The following is a 21,653-nucleotide window of genomic DNA, read 5'->3' on the forward strand; positions in this document are numbered from 1 at the left end:
CATCGAGCGCTGAGTGAGCGTGTTTGAATCCAAGAATCAAACGCCTCTTTCTTAGGAGCAAGAATTGGCAGGCCCTCCCTTGCTTCTGGGGTGGAAATTAATGGGGCAAGGGTCCAGGACTTGCAGAGAAGTACAAGTGCCAGAAAGTGCCTGCAGTTCTCATCAGTGCCTTTTTTCTGCTCACTGGCAGCTAGGATATCGGCTGATCCCTTTCTTGCAAGAGTGAAAAAAACAACACCTTGAGAGAAAACATGACTTTGTGTGGCTCACATAGAGAGAGAGCAGCCAAATAGCACTGCTTTGTTTCTGAAAGACGCATCAGAAATTGTTCAAATTGCCAACAGGGGAACCAGGCTCATTGGTCTAGGGGTATGATTCTCGCTTCAGGTGCGAGAGGTCCCGGGTTCAAATCCCGGACGAGCCCATGTTGTGGAATTATTTTTAGGCTGCTTATTATATAGGACCATTTCTTCTTTTCAATGCTATAAGACGCCGTGTATGGTGAGAAAGTTCCTTTCCCTGCACGCTGTTTCCCACTTTTGGCGTATAGAATTTCAGTGCCGGACTTCTTTGCAACTGCTTTTCTGGGGTGGACCATCAGTGTAGGAACATTAAATTCAAAGTGTTTTTCTAGTGTGATTTCAGGTATGGTTTTAAAATCGCCTTTTGGAATAAAAGTGGTCCTCGTTCCTTTCTTCCAAAGAAAGAGATCGGGTAAGGAGGGTCCAACGTTGAGCTTCATGGACATTGGCCCTTGGTCTGTGCTTTCCAGCCCACTACATGCCAAGAAGATTGCTGCAAGAGTATCTGTTTCTGTGGTGTAGTGGTTATTACGTTCGCTTTACACGCGAAAGGTCCCTGGTTCGAGACCGGGCAGAAACAGCAGCTTATTGTTTGCATTTACTCTCTCAACTTATGGGAAAGCTGAGATAATGGAAGCTGTCTATCCCTCACCAGCGTGACGTACTGTGCTCCAGGGGCATCAGTGACAGCTCAAAAAGAGAAGTGACGATAGTTTGCGCCATTCGTTTGCACGTCCTTTTGTACTGAAGGGTGGGCCTACTTGATGAAAGCAAGGCATGAGAGCAGAAATTGTTTTATTGTCCTCACCGAGAGCATACACCTAGAGCAAACAAAATGTCTGAAGGATGGAGGTATTTTCATTTCTTGTTCGATGACGGCCATGGAAAAGACAGCAACCATATTGCAGAAGAGAGCAGCATGTGCAGTTGCTTGCTTTGGGTGAATCATTCACCAACTCGCTGCCAATAACCCCCGGAGCCGGTGCAAAAGGTGACTCTTGTGTGCCTCGGCTCGTTGGTCTAGGGGTATGATTCTCGCTTAGGGTGCGAGAGGTCCCGGGTTCAAATCCCGGACGAGCCCTTTTTTAGAGGTAAACATACGAATCCTACTCAAAACTGACAATGCCTGACTATTTCTCATTACACTCGGCGCATTGTTGCACAAATTATTTTGAACCTCAGAAGAAAAACGGATATCCATGCTTTTTCTGCCTTCATGCTTAGTCTGTGTGTGTCCCAGGTGATGCTTTCCCAAGCTGTACTTGCTGGCATTTAGGCATCAGATATTTGTCTGTCGATGCCTGCATAAGTAAATTTTTAATACGTCTAATTGCAAGCATGTTGGCTGATATCTCTGCAGTTTTCACACTTGCTCCTCGCTTTCTGAGTGGCTGCTGATACAGCAGAATAGAAGTAGAGAGAATCCTTGAGAGGAACCTTGCTCTAACAGTAAAACACAGCAAGTTAGTTTCTGTAGTGTAGTGGTCATCACGTTCGCCTAACACGCGAAAGGTCCCCGGTTCGAGACCGGGCAGAAACACTGTGCATGAGCTGCTTTTATGTGCACCCTCTAAAACCTTATTATCTCAATGCAAGCTTAAGAAGAGGCGGTCCATGAACCCAGCGAGCCGTGGGAAACTTCCTTTACTTTTCCAAGACGAAACAAAGTAATCCGCATCCATCAGTGGTCGCTCTTGTGCCTAGCTTTTTTTTTTATCATGCCATGTTGTATTGTGGGGCCTTTACACCTGTGACATTGCTGCGAACGCTGTAAGTGCAAACATTGGCAAGTGCAGACAGAAGAGTCAGACCTGTACATAGCCAGGGCTGTCAGGATGGCCGAGTGGTCTAAGGCGCCAGACTCAAGAGAGCTTGATTTTCAGTGCAACTGAGACTTCTGGTCTCCTCATGGAGGCGTGGGTTCAAATCCCACTTCTGACAGGTCTCTTTTACACCCTTAAATCGTCCTGTTTTTTGCAGTGCATTCCCCACACACCACAATCTTTGCACGGACCTGTAACATATGACGAGAAATCCACCAACGATCAGGCTGGGCCCTCAATCACAATTCCATGTATTCCTGGAAGGGACACCTCAGGCACACCTTCCGTTAAATTTGCACTCCATCACACTAACTGCTGTGCTGGTTTCTCATTAAGCAGTTGATCCCATCTTTGTTGTGAGGCTCTCCTGCCACCTTTTGGGCGGAGAAGGCACTGTCCCTGCAACAACACAGGCAGACATGTTCAACAGGGCTTCCTGGTTATGTGGGAGGAGCAGATTGTCATTGGTCCCCCTTGCGAATTTTAATTTACATAAGGAAGACAGAGAGGTAGCTGGGAGTAGGCAGTACACACGGACATTGAACTCTATCTTGTGATTTGCAGCCAATTCTAGATTGAGGCAGGAGGAAAGGAGGTGACTTGCCCAACAATGGCCATTCTGGGAATTCAGCCACCCTGGGTCTCCCAGGTGAGTGTTTCAGTCCTGCGAGCCACTCATAAATCTCGCCTGATCGAGCACATGTGAGCGCTGAGTGAGCATGTTTGAATCCAAGAATCAAACGCTTCTTTCTTAGAAGCAAGAATTGGCAGGCCCTCCCTTGCTTCTGGGGTGGAAGTTTATGGGGCAAGGGTCCAGGACTTGCAGAGAAGTACAAGTGCCAGAAAGTGCCTGCAGTTCTCATCAGTGCCTTTTTTCTGCTCACTGGCAGCTAGGATATCAGCTGATCCCTTCCTTGCAAGAGTGAAAAAAACAACACCTTGAGAGAAAACATGACTTTGTGTGGCTCACATAGAGAGAGAGCAGCCAAATAGCACTGCTTTGTTTCTGAAAGACGCATCAGAAATTGTTCAAATTGCTGACAGGGGAATCAGGCTCGTTGGTCTAGGGGTATGATTCTCGCTTCGGGTGCGAGAGGTCCCGGGTTCAAATACCGGACGAGCCCATGTTGTGGAATTATTTTTAGGCTGCTTATTATATAGGACCATTTCTTCTTTTCAATGCTATAAGACGCCGTGTATGGTGAGAAAGTTCCTTTCCCTGCACGCTGTTTCCCACTTTTGGCGTATAGAATTTCAGTGCCGGACTTCTTTGCAACTGCTTTTCTGGGGTGGACCATCAGTGTAGGAACATTAAATTCAAAGTGTTTTTCTAGCGTGATTTCAGGTATGGTTTTAAAATCGCCTTTTGGAATAAAAGTGGTCCTCGTTCCTTTCTTCCAAAGAAAGAGATCGGGTAAGGAGGGTCCAACGTTGAGCTTCATGGACATTGGCCCTTGGTCTGTGCTTTCCAGCCCACTACATGCCAAGAAGATTGCTGCAAGAGTATCTGTTTCTGTGGTGTAGTGGTTATCTCGTTCGCTTTACACGCGAAAGGTCCCTGGTTCGAGACCGGGCAGAAACAGCAGCTTATTGTTTGCATTTACTCTCTCAACTTATAGGAAAGCTGAGATAATGGAAGCTGTCTATCCCTCACCAGCGTGACGTACTGTGCTCCAGGGGCATCAGTGACAGCTCAAAAAGAGAAGTGACGATAGTTTGCGCCATTCGTTTGCACGTCCTTTTGTACTGAAGGGTGGGCCTACTTGATGAAAGCAAGGCATGAGAGCAGAAATTGTTTTATTGTCCTCACCGAGAGCATACACCTAGAGCAAACAAAATGTCTGAAGGATGGAGGTATTTTCATTTCTTGTTCGATGACGGCCATGGAAAAGACAGCAACCATATTGCAGAAGAGAGCAGCATGTGCAGTTGCTTGCTTTGGGTGAATCATTCACCAACTCGCTGCCAATAACCCCCGGAGCTGGTGCAAAAGGTGACTCTTCTGTGCCTCGGCTCGTTGGTCTAGGGGTATGATTCTCGCTTAGGGTGCGAGAGGTCCCGGGTTCAAATCCCAGACAAGCCCTTTTTTAGAGGTAAACATACGAATCCTACTCAAAACTGACAATGCCTGACTATTTCTCATTACACTCGGCGCATTGTTGCACAAATTATTTTGAACCTCAGAAGAAAAACGGATATCCATGCTTTTTCTGCCTTCATGCTTAGTCTGTGTGTGTCCCAGGTGATGCTTTCCCAAGCTGTACTTGCTGGCATTTAGGCATCAGATATTTGTCTGTCGATGCCTGCATAAGTAAATTTTTAATACGTCTAATTGCAAGCATGTTGGCTGATATCTCTGCAGTTTTCACACTTGCTCCTCGCTTTCTGAGTGGCTGCTGATACAGCAGAATAGAAGTGGAGAGAATCCTTGAGAGGAACCTTGCTCTAACAGTAAAACACAGCAAGTTAGTTTCTGTAGTGTAGTGGTCATCACGTTCGCCTAACACGCGAAAGGTCCCCGGTTCGAGACTGGGCAGAAACACTGTGCATGAGCTGCTTTTATGTGCACCCTCTAAAACCTTATTATCTCAATGCAAGCTTAAGAAGAGGCGGTCCATGAACCCAGCGAGCCGTGGGAAACTTCCTTTACTTTTCCAAGACAAAACAAAGTAATCCGCATCCATCAGTGGTCGCTCTTGTGCCTAGCTTTTTTTTTCATCATGCCATGTTGTATTGTGGGGCCTTTACACCTGTGACATTGCTGCGAACGCTGTAAGTGCAAACATTGGCAAGTGCAGACAGAAGAGTCAGACCTGTACATAGCCAGTGCTGTCAGGATGGCCGAGTGGTCTAAGGCGCCAGACTCAAGAGAGCTTGATCTTCAGTGCAACTGAGACTTCTGGTCTCCTCATGGAGGCGTGGGTTCAAATCCCACTTCTGACAGGTCTCTTTTACACCCTTAAATCGTCCTGTTTTTTGCAGTGCATTCCCCACACACCACAATCTTTGCACGGACCTGTAACATATGACGAGAAATCCACCAACGATCAGGCTGGGCCCTCAATCACAATTCCATGTATTCCTGGAAGGGACACCTCAGGCACACCCTCCGTTAAATTTGCACTCCATCACACTAACTGCTGTGCTGGTTTCTCATTAAGCAGTTGATCCCATCTTTGTTGTGAGGCTCTCCTGCCACCTTTTGGGCGGAGAAGGCACTGTCCCTGCAACAACACAGGCAGACATGTTCAACAGGGCTTCCTGGTTATGTGGGAGGAGCAGATTGTCATTGGTCCCCCCTTGCGAATTTTAATTTACATAAGGAAGACAGAGAGGTAGCTGGGAGTAGGCAGTACACACGGACATTGAACTCTATCTTGTGATTTGCAGCCAATTCTAGATTGAGGCAGGAGGAAAGGAGGTGACTTGCCCAACAATGGCCATTCTGGGAATTCAGCCACCCTGGGTCTCCCAGGTGAGTGTTTCAGTCCTGCGAGCCACTCATATAAATCTCACCTGATCGAGCCTCATTGAGTGCTGAGTGAGCATGTTTGAATCCAAGAATCAAACGCTTCTTTCTTAGAAGCAAGAATTGGCAGGCCCTCCCTTGCTTCTGGGGTGGAAGTTTATGGGGCAAGGGTCCAGGACTTGCAGAGAAGTACAAGTGCCAGAAAGTGCCTGCAGTTCTCATCAGTGCCTTTTTTCTGCTCACTGGCAGCTAGGATATCGGCTGATCCCTTCCTTGCAAGAGTGAAAAAAACAACACCTTGAGAGAAAACATGACTTTGTGTGGCTCACATAGAGAGAGAGCAGCCAAATAGCACTGCTTTGTTTCTGAAAGACGCATCAGAAATTGTTCAAATTGCTGACAGGGGAATCAGGCTCGTTGGTCTAGGGGTATGATTCTCGCTTCGGGTGCGAGAGGTCCCGGGTTCAAATCCCGGACGAGCCCATGTTGTGGAATTATTTTTAGGCTGCTTATTATATAGGACCATTTCTTCTTTTCAATGCTGTAAGACGCCGTGTATCGTGAGAAAGTTCCTTTCCCTGCACGCTGTTTCCCACTTTTGGCGTATAGAATTTCAGTGCCGGACTTCTTTGCAACTGCTTTTCTGGGGTGGACCATCAGTGTAGGAACATTAAATTCAAAGTGTTTTTCTAGCGTGATTTCAGGTATGGTTTTAAAATCGCCTTTTGGAATAAAAGTGGTCCTCGTTCCTTTCTTCCAAAGAAAGAGATCGGGTAAGGAGGGTCCAACGTTGAGCTTCATGGACATTGGCCCTTGGTCTGTGCTTTCCAGCCCACTACATGCCAAGAAGATTGCTGCAAGAGTATCTGTTTCTGTGGTGTAGTGGTTATCTCGTTCGCTTTACACGCGAAAGGTCCCTGGTTCGAGACCGGGCAGAAACAGCAGCTTATTGTTTGCATTTACTCTCTCAACTTATAGGAAAGCTGAGATAATGGAAGCTGTCTATCCCTCACCAGCGTGACGTACTGTGCTCCAGGGGCATCAGTGACAGCTCAAAAAGAGAAGTGACGATAGTTTGCGCCATTCGTTTGCACGTCCTTTTGTACTGAAGGGTGGGCCTACTTGATGAAAGCAAGGCATGAGAGCAGAAATTGTTTTATTGTCCTCACCGAGAGCATACACCTAGAGCAAACAAAATGTCTGAAGGATGGAGGTATTTTCATTTCTTGTTCGATGACGGCCATTGAAAAGACAGCAACCATATTGCAGAAGAGAGCAGCATGTGCAGTTGCTTGCTTTGGGTGAATCATTCACCAACTCGCTGCCAATAACCCCCGGAGCCGGTGCAGAAGGTGACTCTTGTGTGCCTCGGCTCGTTGGTCTAGGGGTATGATTCTCGCTTAGGGTGCGAGAGGTCCCGGGTTCAAATCCCGGACGAGCCCTTTTTTAGAGGTAAACATGCGAATCCTACTCAAAACTGACAATGCCTGACTATTTCTCATTACACTCGGCGCATTGTTGCACAAATTATTTTGAACCTCAGAAGAAAAACGGATATCCATGCTTTTTCTGCCTTCATGCTTAGTCTGTGTGTGTCCCAGGTGATGCTTTCCCAAGCTGTACTTGCTGGCATTTAGGCATCAGATATTTGTCTGTCGATGCCTGCATAAGTAAATTTTTAATACGTCTAATTGCAAGCATGTTGGCTGATATCTCTGCAGTTTTCACACTTGCTCCTCGCTTTCTGAGTGGCTGCTGATACAGCAGAATAGAAGTAGAGAGAATCCTTGAGAGGAACCTTGCTCTAACAGTAAAACACAGCAAGTTAGTTTCTGTAGTGTAGTGGTCATCACGTTCGCCTAACACGCGAAAGGTCCCCGGTTCGAGACCGGGCAGAAACACTGTGCATGAGCTGCTTTTATGTGCACCCTCTAAAACCTTATTATCTCAATGCAAGCTTAAGAAGAGGCGGTCCATGAACCCAGCGAGCCGTGGGAAACTTTCTTTACTTTTCCAAGACGAAACAAAGTAATCCGCATCCATCAGTGGTCGCTCTTGTGCCTAGCTTTTTTTTTTATCATGCCATGTTGTATTGTGGGGCCTTTACACCTGTGACATTGCTGCGAACGCTGTAAGTGCAAACATTGGCAAGTGCAGACAGAAGAGTCAGACCTGAACATAGCCAGGGCTGTCAGGATGGCCGAGTGGTCTAAGGCGCCAGACTCAAGAGAGCTTGATCTTCAGTGCAACTGAGACTTCTGGTCTCCTCATGGAGGTGTGGGTTCAAATCCCACTTCTGACAGGTCTCTTTTACACCCTTAAATCGTCCTGTTTTTTGCAGTGCATTCCCCACACACCACAATCTTTGCACGGACCTGTAACATATGACGAGAAATCCACCAACGATCAGGCTGGGCCCTCAATCACAATTCCATGTATTCCTGGAAGGGACACCTCAGGCACACCTTCCGTTAAATTTGCACTCCATCACACTAACTGCTGTGCTGGTTTCTCATTAAGCAGTTGATCCCATCTTTGTTGTGAGGCTCTCCTGCCACCTTTTGGGCGGAGAAGGCACTGTCCCTGCAACAACACAGGCAGACATGTTCAACAGGGCTTCCTGGTTATGTGGGAGGAGCAGATTGTCATTGGTCCCCCCTTGCGAATTTTAATTTACATAAGGAAGACAGAGAGGTAGCTGGGAGTAGGCAGTACACACGGACATTGAACTCTATCTTGTGATTTGCAGCCAATTCTAGATTGAGGCAGGAGGAAAGGAGGTGACTTGCCCAACAATGGCCATTCTGGGAATTCAGCCACCCTGGGTCTCCCAGGTGAGTGTTTCAGTCCTGCGAGCCACTCATATAAATCTCGCCTGATCGAGCCTCATTGAGTGCTGAGTGAGCATGTTTGAATCCAAGAATCAAACGCTTCTTTCTTAGAAGCAAGAATTGGCAGGCCCTCCCTTGCTTCTGGGGTGGAAGTTTATGGGGCAAGGGTCCAGGACTTGCAGAGAAGTACAAGTGCCAGAAAGTGCCTGCAGTTCTCATCAGTGCCTTTTTTCTGCTCACTGGCAGCTAGGATATCGGCTGATCCCTTCCTTGCAAGAGTGAAAAAAACAACACCTTGAGAGAAAACATGACTTTGTGTGGCTCACATAGAGAGAGAGCAGCCAAATAGCACTGCTTTGTTTCTGAAAGACGCATCAGAAATTGTTCAAATTGCTGACAGGGGAATCAGGCTCGTTGGTCTAGGGGTAGGATTCTCGCTTCGGGTGCGAGAGGTCCCGGGTTCAAATCCCGGACGAGCCCATGTTGTGGAATTATTTTTAGGCTGCTTATTATATAGGACCATTTCTTCTTTTCAATGCTATAAGACGCCGTGTATGGTGAGAAAGTTCCTTTCCCTGCACGCTGTTTCCCACTTTTGGCGTATAGAATTTCAGTGCCGGACTTCTTTGCAACTGCTTTTCTGGGGTGGACCATCAGTGTAGGAACATTAAATTCAAAGTGTTTTTCTAGCGTGATTTCAGGTATGGTTTTAAAATCGCCTTTTGGAATAAAAGTGGTCCTCGTTCCTTTCTTCCAAAGAAAGAGATCGGGTAAGGAGGGTCCAACGTTGAGCTTCATGGACATTGGCCCTTGGTCGGTGCTTTCCAGCCCACTACATGCCAAGAAGATTGCTGCAAGAGTATCTGTTTCTGTGGTGTAGTGGTTATCACGTTCGCTTTACACGCGAAAGGTCCCTGGTTCGAGACCGGGCAGAAACAGCAGCTTATTGTTTGCATTTACTCTCTCAACTTATAGGAAAGCTGAGATAATGGAAGCTGTCTATCCCTCACCAGCGTGACGTACTGTGCTCCAGGGGCATCAGTGACAGCTCAAAAAGAGAAGTGACGATAGTTTGCGCCATTCGTTTGCACGTCCTTTTGTACTGAAGGGTGGGCCTACTTGATGAAAGCAAGGCATGAGAGCAGAAATTGTTTTATTGTCCTCACCGAGAGCATACACCTAGAGCAAACAAAATGTCTGAAGGATGGAGGTATTTTCATTTCTTGTTCGATGACGGCCATGGAAAAGACAGCAACCATATTGCAGAAGAGAGCAGCATGTGCAGTTGCTTGCTTTGGGTGAATCATTCACCAACTCGCTGCCAATAACCCCCGGAGCCGGTGCAGAAGGTGACTCTTGTGTGCCTCGGCTCGTTGGTCTAGGGGTATGATTCTCGCTTAGGGTGCGAGAGGTCCCGGGTTCAAATCCCGGACGAGCCCTTTTTTAGAGGTAAACATGCGAATCCTACTCAAAACTGACAATGCCTGACTATTTCTCATTACACTCGGCGCATTGTTGCACAAATTATTTTGAACCTCAGAAGAAAAACGGATATCCATGCTTTTTCTGCCTTCATGCTTAGTCTGTGTGTGTCCCAGGTGATGCTTTCCCAAGCTGTACTTGCTGGCATTTAGGCATCAGATATTTGTCTGTCGATGCCTGCATAAGTACATTTTTAATACGTCTAATTGCAAGCATGTTGGCTGATATCTCTGCAGTTTTCACACTTGCTCCTCGCTTTCTGAGTGGCTGCTGATACAGCAGAATAGAAGTAGAGAGAATCCTTGAGAGGAACCTTGCTCTAACAGTAAAACACAGCAAGTTAGTTTCTGTAGTGTAGTGGTCATCACGTTCGCCTAACACGCGAAAGGTCCCCGGTTCGAGACCGGGCAGAAACACTGTGCATGAGCTGCTTTTATGTGCACCCTCTAAAACCTTATTATCTCAATGCAAGCTTAAGAAGAGGCGGTCCATGAACCCAGCGAGCCGTGGGAAACTTTCTTTACTTTTCCAAGACGAAACAAAGTAATCCGCATCCATCAGTGGTCGCTCTTGTGCCTAGCTTTTTTTTTTATCATGCCATGTTGTATTGTGGGGCCTTTACACCTGTGACATTGCTGCGAACGCTGTAAGTGCAAACATTGGCAAGTGCAGACAGAAGAGTCAGACCTGAACATAGCCAGGGCTGTCAGGATGGCCGAGTGGTCTAAGGCGCCAGACTCAAGAGAGCTTGATCTTCAGTGCAACTGAGACTTCTGGTCTCCTCATGGAGGCGTGGGTTCAAATCCCACTTCTGACAGGTCTCTTTTACACCCTTAAATCGTCCTGTTTTTTGCAGTGCATTCCCCACACACCACAATCTTTGCACGGACCTGTAACATATGACGAGAAATCCACCAACGATCAGGCTGGGCCCTCAATCACAATTCCATGTATTCCTGGAAGGGACACCTCAGGCACACCTTCCGTTAAATTTGCACTCCATCACACTAACTGCTGTGCTGGTTTCTCATTAAGCAGTTGATCCCATCTTTGTTGTGAGGCTCTCCTGCCACCTTTTGGGCGGAGAAGGCACTGTCCCTGCAACAACACAGGCAGACATGTTCAACAGGGCTTCCTGGTTATGTGGGAGGAGCAGATTGTCATTGGTCCCCCCTTGCGAATTTTAATTTACATAAGGAAGACAGAGAGGTAGCTGGGAGTAGGCAGTACACACGGACATTGAACTCTATCTTGTGATTTGCAGCCAATTCTAGATTGAGGCAGGAGGAAAGGAGGTGACTTGCCCAACAATGGCCATTCTGGGAATTCAGCCACCCTGGGTCTCCCAGGTGAGTGTTTCAGTCCTGCGAGCCACTCATATAAATCTCGCCTGATCGAGCCTCATTGAGTGCTGAGTGAGCATGTTTGAATCCAAGAATCAAACGCTTCTTTCTTAGAAGCAAGAATTGGCAGGCCCTCCCTTGCTTCTGGGGTGGAAGTTTATGGGGCAAGGGTCCAGGACTTGCAGAGAAGTACAAGTGCCAGAAAGTGCCTGCAGTTCTCATCAGTGCCTTTTTTCTGCTCACTGGCAGCTAGGATATCGGCTGATCCCTTCCTTGCAAGAGTGAAAAAAACAACACCTTGAGAGAAAACATGACTTTGTGTGGCTCACATAGAGAGAGAGCAGCCAAATAGCACTGCTTTGTTTCTGAAAGACGCATCAGAAATTGTTCAAATTGCTGACAGGGGAATCAGGCTCGTTGGTCTAGGGGTATGATTCTCGCTTCGGGTGCGAGAGGTCCCGGGTTCAAATCCCGGACGAGCCCATGTTGTGGAATTATTTTTAGGCTGCTTATTATATAGGACCATTTCTTCTTTTCAATGCTATAAGACGCCGTGTATGGTGAGAAAGTTCCTTTCCCTGCACGCTGTTTCCCACTTTTGGCGTATAGAATTTCAGTGCCGGACTTCTTTGCAACTGCTTTTCTGGGGTGGACCATCAGTGTAGGAACATTAAATTCAAAGTGTTTTTCTAGCGTGATTTCAGGTATGGTTTTAAAATCGCCTTTTGGAATAAAAGTGGTCCTCGTTCCTTTCTTCCAAAGAAAGAGATCGGGTAAGGAGGGTCCAACGTTGAGCTTCATGGACATTGGCCCTTGGTCTGTGCTTTCCAGCCCACTACATGCCAAGAAGATTGCTGCAAGAGTATCTGTTTCTGTGGTGTAGTGGTTATCACGTTCGCTTTACACACGAAAGGTCCCTGGTTCGAGACCGGGCAGAAACAGCAGCTTATTGTTTGCATTTACTCTCTCAACTTATAGGAAAGCTGAGATAATGGAAGCTGTCTATCCCTCACCAGCGTGACGTACTGTGCTCCAGGGGCATCAGTGACAGCTCAAAAAGAGAAGTGACGATAGTTTATGCCATTCGTTTGCACGTCCTTTTGTACTGACGGGTGGGCCTACTTGATGAAAGCAAGGCATGAGAGCAGAAATTGTTTTATTGTCCTCACCGAGAGCATACACCTAGAGCAAACAAAATGTCTGAAGGATGGAGGTATTTTCATTTCTTGTTCGATGACGGCCATGGAAAAGACAGCAACCATATTGCAGAAGAGAGCAGCATGTGCAGTTGCTTGCTTTGGGTGAATCATTCACCAACTCGCTGCCAATAACCCCCGGAGCCGGTGCAGAAGGTGACTCTTGTGTGCCTTGGCTCGTTGGTCTAGGGGTATGATTCTCGCTTAGGGTGCGAGAGGTCCCGGGTTCAAATCCCGGACCAGCCCTTTTTTAGAGGTAAACATGCGAATCCTACTCAAAACTGACAATGCCTGACTATTTCTCATTACACTCGGCGCATTGTTGCACAAATTATTTTGAACCTCAGAAGAAAAACGGATATCCATGCTTTTTCTGCCTTCATGCTTAGTCTGTGTGTGTCCCAGGTGATGCTTTCCCAAGCTGTACTTGCTGGCATTTAGGCATCAGATATTTGTCTGTCGATGCCTGCATAAGTAAATTTTTAATACGTCTAATTGCAAGCATGTTGGCTGATATCTCTGCAGTTTTCACACTTGCTCCTCGCTTTCTGAGTGGCTGCTGATACAGCAGAATAGAAGTAGAGAGAATCCTTGAGAGGAACCTTGCTCTAACAGTAAAACACAGCAAGTTAGTTTCTGTAGTGTAGTGGTCATCACGTTCGCCTAACACTCGAAAGGTCCCCGGTTCGAGACCGGCAGAAACACTGTGCATGAGCTGCTTTTATGTGCACCCTCTAAAACCTTATTATCTCAATGCAAGCTTAAGAAGAGGCGGTCCATGAACCCAGCGAGCCGTGGGAAACTTCCTTTACTTTTCCAAGACAAAACAAAGTAATCCGCATCCATCAGTGGTCGCTCTTGTGCCTAGCTTTTTTTTTTATCATGCCATGTTGTATTGTGGGGCCTTTACACCTGTGACATTGCTGCGAACGCTGTAAGTGCAAACATTGGCAAGTGCAGACAGAAGAGTCAGACCTGTACATAGCCAGGGCTGTCAGGATGGCCGAGTGGTCTAAGGCGCCAGACTCAAGAGAGCTTGATCTTCAGTGCAACTGAGACTTCTGGTCTCCTCATGGAGGCGTGGGTTCAAATCCCACTTCTGACAGGTCTCTTTTACACCCTTAAATCGTCCTGTTTTTTGCAGTGCATTCCCCACACACCACAATCTTTGCACGGACCTGTAACATATGACGAGAAATCCACCAACGATCAGGCTGGGCCCTCAATCACAATTCCATGTATTCCTGGAAGGGACACCTCAGGCACACCTTCCGTTAAATTTGCACTCCATCACACTAACTGCTGTGCTGGTTTCTCATTAAGCAGTTGATCCCATCTTTGTTGTGAGGCTCTCCTGCCACCTTTTGGGCGGAGAAGGCACTGTCCCTGCAACAACACAGGCAGACATATTCAACAGGGCTTCCTGGTTATGTGGGAGGAGCAGATTGTCATTGGTCCCCCCTTGCGAATTTTAATTTACATAAGGAAGACAGAGAGGTAGCTGGGAGTAGGCAGTACACACGGACATTGAACTCTATCTTGTGATTTGCAGCCAATTCTAGATTGAGGCAGGCGGAAAGGAGGTGACTTGCCCAACAATGGCCATTCTGGGAATTCAGCCACCCTGGGTCTCCCAGGTGAGTGTTTCAGTCCTGCGAGCCACTCATATAAATCTCGCCTGATCGAGCCTCATTGAGTCCTGAGTGAGCGTGTTTGAATCCAAGAATCAAACGCCTCTTTCTTAGGAGCAAGAATTGGCAGGCCCTCCCTTGCTTCTGGGGTGGAAATTAATGGGGCAAGGGCCCAGGACTTGCAGAGAAGTACAAGTGCCAGAAAGTGCCTGCAGTTCTCATCAGTGCCTTTTTTGTGCTCACTGGCAGCTAGGATATCGGCTGATCCCTTCCTTGCAAGAGTGAAAAAAACAACACCTTGAGAGAAAAGATGACTTTGTGTGGCTCACATAGAGAGAGAGCAGCCAAATAGCACTGCTTTGTTTCTGAAAGACGCATCAGAAATTGTTCAAATTGCTGACAGGGGAATCAGGCTAGTTGGTCTAGGGGTATGATTCTCGCTTCGGGTGCGAGAGGTCCCGGGTTCAAATCCCGGACGAGCCCATGTTGTGGAATTATTTTTAGGCTGCTTATTATGTAGGACCATTTCTTCTTTTCAATGCTATAAGACGCCGTGTATGGTGAGAAAGTTCCTTTCCCTGCACGCTGTTTCCCAGTTTTGGCGTATAGAATTTCAGTGCCGGACTTCTTTGCAACTGCTTTTCTGGGGTGGACCATCAGTGTAGGAACATTAAATTCAAAGTGTTTTTCTAGCGTGATTTCAGGTATGGTTTTAAAATCGCCTTTTGGAATAAAAGTGGTCCTCGTTCCTTTCTTCCAAAGAAAGAGATCGGGTAAGGAGGGTCCAACGTTGAGCTTCATGGACATTGGCCCTTGGTCTGTGCTTTCCAGCCCACTACATGCCAAGACGATTGCTGCAAGAGTATCTGTTTCTGTGGTGTAGTGGTTATCACGTTCGCTTTACACGCGAAAGGTCCCTGGTTCGAGACCGGGCAGAAACAGCAGCTTATTGTTTGCATTTACTCTCTCAACTTATAGGAAAGCTGAGATAATGGAAGCTGTCTATGCCTCACCAGCGTGACGTACTGTGCTCCAGGGGCATCAGTGACAGCTCAAAAAGAGAAGTGACGATAGTTTGCGCCATTCGTTTGCACGTCCTTTTGTACTGAAGGGTGGGCCTACTTGATGAAAGCAAGGCATGAGAGCAGAAATTTTTTTATTGTCCTCACCGAGAGCATACACCTATAGCAAACAAAATGTCTGAAGGATGGAGGTATTTTCATTTCTTGTTCGATGACGGCCATGGAAAAGACAGCAACCATATTGCAGAAGAGAGCAGCATGTGCAGTTGCTTGCTTTGAATGAATCATTCACCAACTCTCTGCCAATAACCCCCGGAGCCGGTGCAGAAGGTGACTCTTGTGTGCCTCGGCACGTTGGTCTAGGGGTATGATTCTCGCTTAGGGTGTGAGAGGTCCCGGGTTCAAATCCCGGACGAGCCCTTTTTTAGAGGAAACATGCGAATCCTACTCAAAACTGACAATGCCTGACTATTTCTCATTACACTCGGCGCATTGTTGCACAAATTATTTTGAACCTCAGAAGAAAAACGGATATCCATGCTTTTTCTGCCTTCATGCTTAGTCTGTGTGTGTCCCAGCTGATGCTTTCCCAAGCTGTACTTGCTGGCATTTAGGCATCAGATATTTGTCTGTCGATGCCTGCATAAGTAAATTTTTAATACGTCTAATTGCAAGCATGTTGGCTGATATCTCTGCAGTTTTCACACTTGCTCCTCGCTTTCTGAGTGGCTGCTGATACAGCAGAATAGAAGTAGAGAGAATCCTTGAGAGGAACCTTGCTCTAACAGTAAAACACAGCAAGTTAGTTTCTGTAGTGTAGTGGTCATCACGTTCGCCTAACACGCGAAAGGTCCCCGGTTCGAGACCGGGCAGAAACACTGTGCATGAGCTGCTTTTATGTGCACCCTCTAAAATCTTATTATCTCAATGCAAGCTTAAGAAGAGGCGGTCCATGAACCCAGCGAGCCGTGGGAAACTTCCTTTACTTTTCCAAGACGAAACAAAGTAATCCGCATCCATCAGTGGTCGCTCTTGTGCCTAGCTTTTTTTTTTATCATGCCATGTTGTATTGTGGGGCCTTTACACCTGTGACATTGCTGCGAACGCTGTAAGTGCAAACATTGGCAAGTGCAGACAGAAGAGTCAGACCTGTACATAGCCAGGGCTATCAGGATGGCCGAGTGGTCTAAGGCGCCAGACTCAAGAGAGCTTGATCTTCAGTGCAACTGAGACTTCTGGTCTCCTCATGGAGGCGTGGGTTCAAATCCCACTTCTGACAGGTCTCTTTTACACCCTTAAATCGTCCTGTTTTTTGCAGTGCATTCCCCACACACCACAATCTTTGCACGGACCTGTAACATATGACGAGAAATCCACCAACGATCAGGCTGGGCCCTCAATCACAATTCCATGTATTCCTGGAAGGGACACCTCAGGCACACCTTCCGTTAAATTTGCACTCCATCACACTAACTGCTGTGCTGGTTTCTCATTAAGCAGTTGATCCCATCTTTGTTGTGAGGCTCTCCTGCCACCTTTTGGGCGGAGAAGGCACTGTCCCTGCAACAACACAGGCAGACATGTTCAACAGGGCTTCCTGGTTATGTGGGAGGAGCAGATTGTCATTGGTCCCCCTTGCGAATTTTAATTTACATAAGGAAGACAGAGAGGTAGCTGGGAGTAGGCAGTACACACGGACATTGAACTCTATCTTGTGATTTGCAGCCAATTCTAGATTGAGGCAGGAGGAAAGGAGGTGACTTGCCCAACAATGGCCATTCTGGGAATTCAGCCACCCTGGGTCTCCCAGGTGAGTGTTTCAGTCCTGCGAGCCACTCATATAAATCTCGCCTGATCGAGCCTGATCGAGCGTGTTTGAATCCAAGAATCAAACACCTCTTTCTTAGGAGCAAGAATTGGCAGGCCCTCCCTTGCTTCTGGGGTGGAAGTTAATGGGGCAAGGGTCCAGGACTTGCAGAGAAGTACAAGTGCCAGAAAGTGCCTGCAGTTCTCATCTGTGCCTTTTTTCTGCTCACTGGCAGCTAGGATATCGGCTGATCCCTTCCTTGCAAGAGTGAAAAAAACAACACCTTGAGAGAAAACATGACTTTGTGTGGCTCACATAGAGAGAGAGCAGCCAAATAGCACTGCTTTGTTTCTGAAAGACGCATCAGAAATTGTTCAAATTGCTGACAGGGGAATCAGGCTTGTTGGTCTAGGGGTATGATTCTCGCTTCGGGTGCGAGAGGTCCCGGGTTCAAATCCCGGACTAGCCCATGTTGTGGAATTATTTTTAGGCTGCTTATTATATAGGACCATTTCTTCTTTTCAATGCTATAAGACGCCGTGTATGGTGAGAAAGTTCCTTTCCCTGCACGCTGTTTCCCACTTTTGGCGTATAGAATTTCAGTGCCGGACTTCTTTGCAACTGCTTTTCTGGGGTGGACCATCAGTGTAGGAACATTAAATTCAAAGTGTTTTTCTAGCGTGATTTCAGGTATGGTTTTAAAATCGCCTTTTGGAATAAAAGTGGTCCTCGTTCCTTTCTTCCAAAGAAAGAGATCGGGTAAGGAGGGTCCAACGTTGAGCTTCATGGACATTGGCCCTTGGTCTGTGCTTTCCAGCCCACTACATGCCAAGAATATTGCGGCAAAAGTATCTGTTTCTGTGGTGTAGTGGTTATCACGTTCGCTTTACACGCGAAAGGTCCCTGGTTCGAGACTGGGCAGAAACAGCAGCTTATTGTTTGCATTTACTCTCTCAACTTATAGGAAAGCTGAGATAATGGAAGCTGTCTATCCCTCACCAGCGTGACGTACTGTGCTCCAGGGGCATCAGTGACAGCTCAAAAAGAGAAGTGACGATAGTTTGCGCCGTTCGTTTGCACGTCCTTTTGTACTGAAGGGTGGGCCTACTTGATGAAAGCAAGGCATGAGAGCAGAAATTGTTTTATTGTCCTCACCGAGAGCATACACCTAGAGCAAACAAAATGTCTGAAGGATGGAGGTATTTTCATTTCTTGTTCGATGACGGCCATGGAAAAGACAGCAACCATATTGCAGAAGAGAGCAGCATGTGCAGTTGCTTGCTTTGGGTGAATCATTCACCAACTCGCTGCCAATAACCCCCGGAGCCGGTGCAAAAGGCGACTCTTGTGTGCCTCGGCTCGTTGGTCTAGGGGTATGATTCTCGCTTAGGGTGCGAGAGGTCCCGGGTTCAAATCCCGGACGAGCCCTTTTTTAGAGGTAAGCATACGAATCCTACTCAAAACTGACAATGCCTGACAATTTCTCATTACACTCGGCGCATTGTTGCACAAATTATTTTGAACCTCAGAAGAAAAACGGATATCCATGCTTTTTCTGCCTTCATGCTTAGTCTGTGTATGTCCCAGGTGATGCTTTCCCAAGCTGTACTTGCTGGCATTTAGGCATCAGATATTTGTCTGTCGATGCCTGCATAAGTACATTTTTAATACGTCTAATTGCAAGCATGTTGGCTGATATCTCTGCAGTTTTCACACTTGCTCCTCGCTTTCTGAGTGGCTGCTGATACAGCAGAATAGAAGTAGAGAAAATCCTTGAGAGGAACCTTGCTCTAACAGTAAAACACAGCAAGTTAGTTTCTGTAGTGTAGTGGTCATCACGTTCGCCTAACACGCGAAAGGTCCCCGGTTCGAGACCGGGCAGAAACACTGTGCATGAGCTGCTTTTATGTGCACCCTCTAAAACCTTATTATCTCAATGCAAGCTTAAGAAGAGGCGGTCCATGAACCCAGCGAGCCGTGGGAAACTTCCTTTACTTTTCCAAGACGAAACAAAGTAATCCGCATCCATCAGTGGTCGCTCTTGTGCCTAGCTTTTTTTTTTATCATGCCATGTTGTATTGTGGGGCCTTTACACCTGTGACATTGCTGCGAACGCTGTAAGTGCAAACATTGGCAAGTGCAGACAGAAGAGTCAGACCTGTACATAGCCAGGGCTGTCAGGATGGCCGAGTGGTCTAAGGCGCCAGACTCAAGAGAGCTTGATCTTCAGTGCAACTGAGACTTCTGGTCTCCTCATGGAGGTGTGGGTTCAAATCCCACTTCTGACAGGTCTCTTTCACACCCTTAAATCGTCCTGTTTTTTGCAGTGCATTCCCCACACACCACAATCTTTGCACGGACCTGTAACATATGACGAGAAATCCACCAACGATCAGGCTGGGCCCTCAATCACAATTCCATGTATTCCTGGAAGGGACACCTCAGGCACACCTTCCGTTAAATTTGCACTCCATCACACTAACTGCTGTGCTGGTTTCTCATTAAGCAGTTGATCCCATCTTTGTTGTGAGGCTCTCCTGCCACCTTTTGGGCGGAGAAGGCACTGTCCCTGCAACAACACAGGCAGACATGTTCAACAGGGCTTCCTGGTTATGTGGGAGGAGCAGATTGTCATTGGTCCCCCCTTGCGAATTTTAATTTACATAAGGAAGACAGAGAGGTAGCTGGGAGTAGGCAGTACACACGGATATTGAACTCTATCTTGTGATTTGCAGCCAATTCTAGATTGAGGCAGGAGGAAAGGAGGTGACTTGCCCAACAATGGCCATTCTGGGAATTCAGCCACCCTGGGTCTCCCAGGTGAGTGTTTCAGTCCTGCGAGCCACTCATATAAATCTCGCCTGATCGAGCCTCATTGAGTGCTGAGTGAGCGTGTTTGAATCCAAGAATCAAACGCCTCTTTCTTAGGAGCAAGAATTGGCAGGCCCTCCCTTGCTTCTGGGGTGGAAATTAATGGGGCAAGGGTCCAGGACTTGCAGAGAAGTACAAGTGCCAGAAAGTGCCTGCAGTTCTCATCAGTGCCTTTTTTGTGCTCACTGGCAGCTAGGATATCGGCTGATCCCTTCCTTGCAAGAGTGAAAAAAACAACACCTTGAGAGAAAACATGACTTTGTGTGGCTCACATAGAGAGAGAGCAGCCAAATAGCACTGCTTTGTTTCTGAAAGACGCATCAGAAATTGTTCAAATTGCTGACAGGGGAATCAGGCTCGTTGGTCTAGGGGTATGATTCTCGCTTCGGGTGCGAGAGGTCCCGGGTTCAAATCCCGGACGAGCCCATGTTGTGGAATTATTTTTAGGCTGCTTATTATGTAGGACCATTTCTTCTTTTCAATGCTATAAGACGCCGTGTATGGTGAGAAAGTTCCTTTACCTGCACGCTGTTTCCCAGTTTTGGCGTATAGAATTTCAGTGCCGGACTTCTTTGCAACTGCTTTTCTGGGGTGGACCATCAGTGTAGGAACATTAAATTCAAAGTGTTTTTCTAGCGTGATTTCAGGTATGGTTTTAAAATCACCTTTTGGAATAAAAGTGGTCCTCGTTCCTTTCTTCCAAAGAAAGAGATCGGGTAAGGAGGGTCCAACGTTGAGATTCATGGACATTGGCCCTTGGTCTGTGCTTTCCAGCCCACTACATGCCAAGAAGATTGCTGCAAGAGTATCTGTTTCTGTGGTGTAGTGGTTATCACGTTCGCTTTACACGCGAAAGGTCCCTGGTTCGAGACCAGGCAGAAACAGCAGCTTATTGTTTGCATTTACTCTCTCAACTTATAGGAAAGCTGAGATAATGGAAGCTGTCTATCCCTCACCAGCGTGACGTACTGTGCTCCAGGGGCATCAGTGACAGCTCAAAAAGAGAAGTGACGATAGTTTGCGCCATTCGTTTGCACGTCCTTTTGTACTGAAGGGTGGGCCTACTTGATGAAAGCAAGGCATGAGAGCAGAAATTTTTTTATTGTCCTCACCGAGAGCATACACCTAGAGCAAACAAAATGTCTGAAGGATGGAGGTATTTTCATTTCTTGTTCGATGACGGCCATGGAAAAGACAGCAACCATATTGCAGAAGAGAGCAGCATGTGCAGTTGCTTGCTTTGGGTGAATCATTCACCAACTCTCTGCCAATAACCCCCGGAGCCGGTGCAGAAGGTGACTCTTGTGTGCCTCGGCTCGTTGGTCTAGGGGTATGATTCTCGCTTAGGGTGCGAGAGGTCCCGGGTTCAAATCCCGGACGAGCCCTTTTTTAGAGGAAACATGCGAATCCTACTCAAAACTGACAATGCCTGACTATTTCTCATTACACTCGGCGCATTGTTGCACAAATTATTTTGAACCTCAGAAGAAAAACGGATATCCATGCTTTTTCTGCCTTCATGCTTAGTCTGTGTGTGTCCCAGGTGATGCTTTCCCAAGCTGTACTTGCTGGCATTTAGGCATCAGATATTTGTCTGTCGATGTCTGCATAAGTAAATTTTTAATACGTCTAATTGCAAGCATGTTGGCTGATATCTCTGCAGTTTTCACACTTGCTCCTCGCTTTCTGAGTGGCTGCTGATACAGCAGAATAGAAGTAGAGAGAATCCTTGAGAGGAACCTTGCTCTAACAGTAAAACACAGCAAGTTAGTTTCTGTAGTGTAGTGGTCATCACGTTCGCCTAACACGCGAAAGGTCCCCGGTTCGAGACCGGGCAGAAACACTGTGCATGAGCTGCTTTTATGTGCACCCTCTA

The 21,653-nt window shown here is 47.0% G+C and overlaps 25 non-coding genes across 25 annotated transcripts; all 25 read left to right on the top strand.

The window, feature by feature from the left end:
• The first annotated feature begins 809 nt into the window (after positions 1 to 809).
• On the top strand, positions 810 to 882 carry TRNAV-UAC (transfer RNA valine (anticodon UAC)). Its single transcript has one exon. It is a non-coding gene; the product is annotated as a tRNA-Val (tRNA).
• A 429-nt stretch (positions 883 to 1,311) lies between these two features.
• TRNAP-AGG (transfer RNA proline (anticodon AGG)) lies at positions 1,312 to 1,383 on the top strand. Its single transcript has one exon. It is a non-coding gene; the product is annotated as a tRNA-Pro (tRNA).
• A 386-nt stretch (positions 1,384 to 1,769) lies between these two features.
• TRNAV-AAC (transfer RNA valine (anticodon AAC)) lies at positions 1,770 to 1,842 on the top strand. Its single transcript has one exon. It is a non-coding gene; the product is annotated as a tRNA-Val (tRNA).
• A 289-nt stretch (positions 1,843 to 2,131) lies between these two features.
• Positions 2,132 to 2,243, top strand: TRNAL-CAA (transfer RNA leucine (anticodon CAA)). The gene is made up of 2 exons: positions 2,132 to 2,169; positions 2,198 to 2,243. It is a non-coding gene; the product is annotated as a tRNA-Leu (tRNA).
• Positions 2,244 to 4,956: 2,713 nt separating this feature from the next.
• Positions 4,957 to 5,068, top strand: TRNAL-CAA (transfer RNA leucine (anticodon CAA)). Its single transcript has 2 exons — positions 4,957 to 4,994; positions 5,023 to 5,068. It is a non-coding gene; the product is annotated as a tRNA-Leu (tRNA).
• Positions 5,069 to 6,005: 937 nt separating this feature from the next.
• Positions 6,006 to 6,077, top strand: TRNAP-CGG (transfer RNA proline (anticodon CGG)). The gene has a single exon. It is a non-coding gene; the product is annotated as a tRNA-Pro (tRNA).
• An 887-nt stretch (positions 6,078 to 6,964) lies between these two features.
• Positions 6,965 to 7,036, top strand: TRNAP-AGG (transfer RNA proline (anticodon AGG)). The gene has a single exon. It is a non-coding gene; the product is annotated as a tRNA-Pro (tRNA).
• Positions 7,037 to 7,422: 386 nt separating this feature from the next.
• Positions 7,423 to 7,495, top strand: TRNAV-AAC (transfer RNA valine (anticodon AAC)). The gene has a single exon. It is a non-coding gene; the product is annotated as a tRNA-Val (tRNA).
• Positions 7,496 to 8,833: 1,338 nt separating this feature from the next.
• TRNAP-CGG (transfer RNA proline (anticodon CGG)) lies at positions 8,834 to 8,905 on the top strand. The gene has a single exon. It is a non-coding gene; the product is annotated as a tRNA-Pro (tRNA).
• Positions 8,906 to 9,290: 385 nt separating this feature from the next.
• Positions 9,291 to 9,363, top strand: TRNAV-UAC (transfer RNA valine (anticodon UAC)). The gene has a single exon. It is a non-coding gene; the product is annotated as a tRNA-Val (tRNA).
• Positions 9,364 to 9,792: 429 nt separating this feature from the next.
• Positions 9,793 to 9,864, top strand: TRNAP-AGG (transfer RNA proline (anticodon AGG)). The gene has a single exon. It is a non-coding gene; the product is annotated as a tRNA-Pro (tRNA).
• A 386-nt stretch (positions 9,865 to 10,250) lies between these two features.
• Positions 10,251 to 10,323, top strand: TRNAV-AAC (transfer RNA valine (anticodon AAC)). Its single transcript has one exon. It is a non-coding gene; the product is annotated as a tRNA-Val (tRNA).
• A 289-nt stretch (positions 10,324 to 10,612) lies between these two features.
• On the top strand, positions 10,613 to 10,724 carry TRNAL-CAA (transfer RNA leucine (anticodon CAA)). The gene is made up of 2 exons: positions 10,613 to 10,650; positions 10,679 to 10,724. It is a non-coding gene; the product is annotated as a tRNA-Leu (tRNA).
• Positions 10,725 to 11,661: 937 nt separating this feature from the next.
• Positions 11,662 to 11,733, top strand: TRNAP-CGG (transfer RNA proline (anticodon CGG)). Its single transcript has one exon. It is a non-coding gene; the product is annotated as a tRNA-Pro (tRNA).
• A 385-nt stretch (positions 11,734 to 12,118) lies between these two features.
• Positions 12,119 to 12,191, top strand: TRNAV-UAC (transfer RNA valine (anticodon UAC)). Its single transcript has one exon. It is a non-coding gene; the product is annotated as a tRNA-Val (tRNA).
• A 1,248-nt stretch (positions 12,192 to 13,439) lies between these two features.
• On the top strand, positions 13,440 to 13,551 carry TRNAL-CAA (transfer RNA leucine (anticodon CAA)). Its single transcript has 2 exons — positions 13,440 to 13,477; positions 13,506 to 13,551. It is a non-coding gene; the product is annotated as a tRNA-Leu (tRNA).
• A 1,394-nt stretch (positions 13,552 to 14,945) lies between these two features.
• Positions 14,946 to 15,018, top strand: TRNAV-UAC (transfer RNA valine (anticodon UAC)). The gene has a single exon. It is a non-coding gene; the product is annotated as a tRNA-Val (tRNA).
• Positions 15,019 to 15,904: 886 nt separating this feature from the next.
• TRNAV-AAC (transfer RNA valine (anticodon AAC)) lies at positions 15,905 to 15,977 on the top strand. Its single transcript has one exon. It is a non-coding gene; the product is annotated as a tRNA-Val (tRNA).
• Positions 15,978 to 17,303: 1,326 nt separating this feature from the next.
• TRNAP-CGG (transfer RNA proline (anticodon CGG)) lies at positions 17,304 to 17,375 on the top strand. Its single transcript has one exon. It is a non-coding gene; the product is annotated as a tRNA-Pro (tRNA).
• Positions 17,376 to 18,262: 887 nt separating this feature from the next.
• On the top strand, positions 18,263 to 18,334 carry TRNAP-AGG (transfer RNA proline (anticodon AGG)). Its single transcript has one exon. It is a non-coding gene; the product is annotated as a tRNA-Pro (tRNA).
• A 386-nt stretch (positions 18,335 to 18,720) lies between these two features.
• Positions 18,721 to 18,793, top strand: TRNAV-AAC (transfer RNA valine (anticodon AAC)). Its single transcript has one exon. It is a non-coding gene; the product is annotated as a tRNA-Val (tRNA).
• Positions 18,794 to 20,131: 1,338 nt separating this feature from the next.
• Positions 20,132 to 20,203, top strand: TRNAP-CGG (transfer RNA proline (anticodon CGG)). Its single transcript has one exon. It is a non-coding gene; the product is annotated as a tRNA-Pro (tRNA).
• A 385-nt stretch (positions 20,204 to 20,588) lies between these two features.
• Positions 20,589 to 20,661, top strand: TRNAV-UAC (transfer RNA valine (anticodon UAC)). The gene has a single exon. It is a non-coding gene; the product is annotated as a tRNA-Val (tRNA).
• A 429-nt stretch (positions 20,662 to 21,090) lies between these two features.
• TRNAP-AGG (transfer RNA proline (anticodon AGG)) lies at positions 21,091 to 21,162 on the top strand. The gene has a single exon. It is a non-coding gene; the product is annotated as a tRNA-Pro (tRNA).
• Positions 21,163 to 21,547: 385 nt separating this feature from the next.
• TRNAV-AAC (transfer RNA valine (anticodon AAC)) lies at positions 21,548 to 21,620 on the top strand. Its single transcript has one exon. It is a non-coding gene; the product is annotated as a tRNA-Val (tRNA).
• Positions 21,621 to 21,653: the final 33 nt, after the last annotated feature.

The sequence above is a fragment of the Triturus cristatus genome, chromosome 10 (genome assembly GCF_964204655.1).
Source record: "Triturus cristatus chromosome 10, aTriCri1.1, whole genome shotgun sequence".
Taxonomy (NCBI): domain Eukaryota; kingdom Metazoa; phylum Chordata; class Amphibia; order Caudata; family Salamandridae; genus Triturus; species Triturus cristatus.